General features: G+C 41.5%; 1 protein-coding gene across 7 annotated transcripts in view; it reads left to right on the top strand.

The window, feature by feature from the left end:
* The window catches only part of Utrn (utrophin), a 493,578-nt gene that overhangs the window by 338,562 nt on the left and 149,157 nt on the right, over positions 1-5,859 (top strand). The gene's annotated exons all lie outside the window — the stretch shown is intronic.

Here is a 5,859-nt window from a genome sequence, read left to right as displayed (position 1 = left end):
AGCTGGCGAGTGTCAGTGGACCCTGCGCCCCAGCTGCCCTGGTGCTTTTCTCCATTTTGAACTCTTAAATCATGGCTAGTGTGACTGAGGAGCTGAGTTTAAGTCCTAGTTATCTGAAGATGTGTGTTTCCATAGCTGCACATCACAGGTGTCCGCCATATCCGGTCATAGCTCTGGGGTGCTCTTTAGTGGCTGAATTTTAAGGACTGTCTGTTTTACTTGTTTGGCCTTCCATGCTCATTTTGGGAGCAGGAATAATCTCTTTTGAATGTTGTCACCTTACATGTACATTCTTAGTTTCATTTGTTGTTGGTTTTTTTCATTGTTACACGGTTTAAATCAAGTGAGCTTCACAATATCTGAAAAGAGATCACACTTGTACTTGAATGACAGATTTCATCTGTGTGGTTTTCTCTGCTCCGGGAGGTAGCATGTCTCTGTCTTTGTCTTCTCTTCACTGAGATCCTTACAAAGCTTAGGAGACTGAGTTTGCGAAAGTGTTTTGACTTGTGTCCCATTTAGTTGAGCAGTTTATAGTTTTCCTCCTTTTGCTGTTGCGAACCAAAGCTGTGGTTGCCTGAAGTCCACATCTTCCTAGTGCTGCCTGAGGCCTTTGGCTGCCTCAGTGTCCCGATCTTCAGCAGAGTGGCCATCAGCTTTCCCATCTTGGGAGTGTATTTGGTGAACTTGAAAATTTTCCAATTTGACCTTCAAATATTAACATTTTGCCTTTTGTTTTAGAAGTCCTGTTGGGGTGCTCCTAAGGGGTGCTCCTTGAACATTGGTTCATACTGATTATTGAGAACTGTTTTCCTTCCTGCCTCTCCCCCTCTCACTCCCCCTTACCCTCCCCCACCTTTTCTTCCCCATTTTCTTCCTTGGACAGGGTCTCATGTATCACAGACTGGCTTGGAAGCCGCTGTGGAGCCAAGAATGATCTTGAACTGTTGATTCTCCTGCCTCTACCTCCTGAATGCTGAGGTTACAGGAGGACACCACCTCACCTGGTTTATGAGATGCTGGGGACCAAACCAGGATATGTGCATGCTAAACAAACACTCTACCAACTGACCTCTGGCTCTGGTCCCCAAACGGGTATCTTTTAGCTTACACGATTTTCTTTGTTGATAATTATATTCTGGAGAGGAGTCAGATAACTTGTTTTATGACAGTTACTTTGAAAAATCACTTTGGTGATTCAAACCAGATATGAGTGTACATTTCACTCTGTAGTTCTTTTCTTACCATAGCCAATTGGTAAGGAAAGCTTTTAATAAATGTTTTTCTTGTAATAAGTCTATAATTTTTGAATAACTAGTCATGTAAAAACTTATAAAACTTAGAGCTTTATAAAATGATATTTCACCCAGAATTGGGACATCTATGTAAGGCAGAATCCATTATGGATACTATCTAAGGTTAATACTATAATCAATGAGAGGGTCTATTGCACTGCACATCTTACATATGCTAAGTATGAACTGATGTCTATAAGACACTGTGATAATTATTGAAAAACGTTTCTACAAATAATGAACTAGGTAAAGTAGTGTTTTACCTGAAAATGCCCTGAACATGTGGATGACCTGCTATCTGTAGTATTGGCACAGTTTGAGCTATAAAATGTCTATAGTCAATGGTGAGAGACCACAACTAAGCCAAGTACAAACATACAGTTTCGCCTTACAGAGTCTTCCAACCACTGACCAGGAAAAGACTTTCATCTTGAAAGATGAAAGAACTAAACTGAATCAGGAACACCAAAGGCTACTGCAGCAGCAGGCTGGGCCTATTTGGGCATATGGTAGTAATCTGCTAAGCACAGAGGTGCGATGTGGAGAGTAAGCAGCAGGTTTTCTAGGCAGAGATTCTGTCCGATGAGCTCAGTGTTTATAATGGGAAGGCAGAGGTATGGAGATGTACATGGAATCGATGCTTCCATTTTCATTTCAAAGCAGCTTTAGCATCTCTTATAAAAGTGTAGCCTTCAGTTGTGCAGATGGTCCTTCTGGGGCTGGATTCCTGAATATTTTAATGATCAATGATCAATCCCAGTATTTCTGTCTAGTCAATAGAGTCCATTGCACTAGGAAGACATTTGTGTGCTCTTCAGGAAGCATATAGGGCTTTATTATCAAGGGACATGATATGTAGCTTAGTTAGTGATTGATGATGAAATTACAGACACTGATGATGCCGCATCAGATCTGGGTAAGAGGTAGGATATGCACAGAAGTGGTTTACTCAGTAGATAGTCAGCACTTCTGGGTGGAATGGAGAGCTGTGATTTCTAGCTGTCTTTGCATTTAACAGTGGTTTGTAAGCAATTGTAACAGCCCTGTCAGGTGTACATCATGCAACAAGTATTTTGCATTATGGCTCATAACTGTACAGGGATTTTGGTTAATATGATTGGAATGATTTAGACATGCTCTATGGCAAGAAAGTTTATCCGGATGACTTGCCCGAAATTAATAAGAATCCAGAAAAGCTGGAGCTCATGTAGAAGCAGGATCTTGTCAGAACACAGCTTTATCATGTGAAGTCAATCCTGGCATCTGTGGAACAAATAGAAACAATAGTAAAAGAAAGAAAAGAAAATGAATGTGTTTGTGTGTGTCTTTTGTGTATATGTGTCCTCATGGGTTCATGCTCATGTGTGTATGTACATCGGAGGCCAGAAGTTGAAGTCATGTGTCTCCCTCTGTTTTTCTCTACTTCATTAATTAGTCAGGGTCTCCAGCTGAACTCAGAGCTTATGGATTTCAGCTAATGTAGCTAGATTTCTTTGCCTTTCTATTGTTGGGATTATATGTAGCCACCATGTCTGCCTTCCTTTTTTATTTGATTTTTTGCTTGGTGGTGTGGTTTGGTTTGAGTTGGTTTGGTTTGGTTTGGTTTGGTTGGTTTGGTTTGGTTTGGGTTAGTTTGGTTTGGTTTGGGTTGGGTTGGGTTAGTTTGGGTTGGTTTGGTTTGAGTTAGTTTGGGTTGGTTTGGTTTGGTTTGGGTTAGTTTGGGTTGGTTTGGTTTGGTTTGGGTTAGTTTGGGTTGGTTTGGGTTAGTTTGGTTTGGTTTGGTTTGGTTAGTTTGGTTGGTTGTGTTAGTTTGGTTGGTTTGGTTTGGTTTGGTTTTGATGTGGGTTCTGGGGATCTGAATCCAGTTTTCATGCTTGTCCAGCAAGCTCCCTATCTACTGATCTGTTTCCCAATTCTAAACTAAACTGAGATTTAAGCTATACAGTTTTTAGGTAGTTACAAAATTCTTTGAACATGTTTAAGACTTAAAAATCATGTTTTAATATTTTATAGCTAACCTTTTGGAATGAGGCATAGAATGTTCAAGTTTGAGTAGTTTGTTTTATTAGCCAGATGGCAACACATCTGTGAAGAGATGGGAAGATAATTAGCCTTTGCAGTAACTGTGTGAATGCCGGCGTGCAGTATTTTAAAGTGCACCCAGAGAACCGGCTTTTCCTTTCCGTCTAGAGTATTGTTTGGTAGACTCCAGTTATTGTTATGTAAGCTAGAGATGAACTAGATGAACTTTTAGCCAAAATTTATGATAATTGTTGAATGAGGATCGCTGGAAATAGCTCCTAAATGTGATCAGTGAGGCAAAGCTTGTGGTACCTCTAGCAAAACTGTTCACTTTGAGACAGACGCACGAGTGGAACAGAGGTGCACAGGACATTACCTCCGTGGTCTGAGACACAGCAGTGGCTGAGCCTGGTGGATAGCTTCCATGTCCTTGACAAAGAATCAGATTGATGGAAGTGAGGATCCTAATGCCAACATCATGGTGAAGGTTGTCTTAGAAGACATGGAGTCTGCTGAGGTCCCAAGGCCTGACACTATTACTGAGGCTATGGAGCGCTCACAAAAAGGGACCTGTCATGACTGCTCTCTGAAAGAGCCAACAAGCAGTTGAAAGAGTCAGATGCAGATATTTGCACCCAATCAATGGACAGAGGCAGCTGACCCCTGTTGTTGAGTTAGGGAAAGGCGATTCTGTAGGAGGACCAGCAGTCTCAATTAATCTGGACCCCTGAGATCTCTCAAACACTGGACCACCAAACAGACAGCATACACCAGCTGATAGGAGGCCCCCAACACACTTACAGTAGAGGACTGCTGGGTCAGTGTGCATTCAGAGATGATGCACCTAACCCTCAAGACACTGGAGGCCCCAGGGAGTTTAGAGGTCAGGTGGTGTGGGGACATCCACCTGGAGACAGGGGGTAGGGAGAAGGTATAGAATGTGAAAGAGTCAGAGGGTAGATGAGGGGACGAGATAAAATATGGAGTGTAAAAAATAAAAATAAATTAATTAATTAGAGAAAATAAAGACAAAGAGTCTGAATGTGTGCTCTATGTAGCTGAAGCTTCCAAGATAACTCTCTCTCTCTCTCTCTCTCTCTCTCTCTCTCTCTCTCACACACACACACACACACACACACACACACACCCCTGCTCACATACACGCTAAGGCTTTCCCTTTGGAAGATGTTGAGCAGTGAGGCTATGTGAATTTCCAATAGGCTCGACCCTCTGCACCTGGCTGATTGCAGACATGCAAGGCAGTCCATCTCACCAGCTCAGCACTGAGTTCACATTCATGCCCATCCTCCTGGGTATAGCAGTCCTGAGGGAAGTGCGATGCCTTGAATAAATGGAGTTTCTCTAAATAGTACATGTTTTTAAATCCAGCCCTTCTATGGGATCCAATCTAGATGGATGGGCCTTTTCCAGGGTCTTAGCAAAAACAAGGAAGAATTTGTCCTCTGCTTAATACTAAGATTCTCAAAGGATTCTAGTCAACTTAAAGCCAAGCAGTTCTTGGTTAGATAGTGACTTACTGATTTTTCAACAGTTTGGAAAAAATATTTCTAATGTCTTAATTCTAACAATTTACTTCAGTGTAAGAAAGATTGGGGGTTAATGATCCCCTCTCCTTAAATGATTAGTCTGGGGGCTGGAGAGATGGCTCAGTGGTTAAGAGCACTGAGTGCTCTTCCAGAGGTCCTGAGTTCAATTCCCAGGAACCATATGGTGGCTCACAACCATCTGCAATCAGATCTGATGCCCTCTTCTGATGTGTCTGAGGACAGCTAACAGTGTACTCTTATAAATAAAATAGAGAGCTGGGCGTGGTAGCGCACGCCTTTAATCTCAGCACTCGGGAGACAGAGGCAGGCGGATTTCGGGGTTCAAGGCCAGCCTGGTAGAGTGAGTTCCAGGACAGCCAGGGCTATACAGAGAAACCCTGTCTCGAAAAACCCTAAATAAATAAATAACATAGAAAAATAAATCTTTAAAAAAATAAGATTACTCTGTTCATTTAGAGAGAAAAATGAATAAATTTTAAATAAATACTTTTTAAACATAAAAGTTAGTAACTCGTGTCTGTGTGTCTTTTTTCTTCTGTGTGTGTGTGTGTGCGTCTGTGTGTGTATTTGCAACAAGCTCTCACTGTTTATCCCTTGCTCAACTACTTTGATCTGTCTCTGTAGATAAGGCTGTTTTTGAACTGAGATATCTCCCTGCCTCTGTCTCCTGAGTGCTGGGATTAAAGGTGTAAGACACCAACTAGACTCTAGATATTTCATATGCATTCCATTTCTTCTCCCTCTAACTATGTATTTTGATAAAAATGAGAAAATTATTTGAATTTTTGTATTTAATATTTGCATAGGGTATGTGAATGATCATAACCTGGTTTGTAACTGTAAGCATTACAGACATAGCCTGGATAATATAGCTGTTTTGAAATAACTGCTTCTCACAGAGTACTTTTTGTGTACCACAAGAAAAATTTCTCTTTCTCCTCCTCCTCCTCCTCCTCCTCCTCCTCCTCCTCCTC

This window comes from Mus caroli, chromosome 10, assembly GCF_900094665.2.
Source record: "Mus caroli chromosome 10, CAROLI_EIJ_v1.1, whole genome shotgun sequence".
Taxonomy (NCBI): domain Eukaryota; kingdom Metazoa; phylum Chordata; class Mammalia; order Rodentia; family Muridae; genus Mus; species Mus caroli.
The sequence above is the reverse complement of the archived record's forward strand: the minus strand, read 5'-3'. Positions and strand labels throughout refer to the sequence as shown.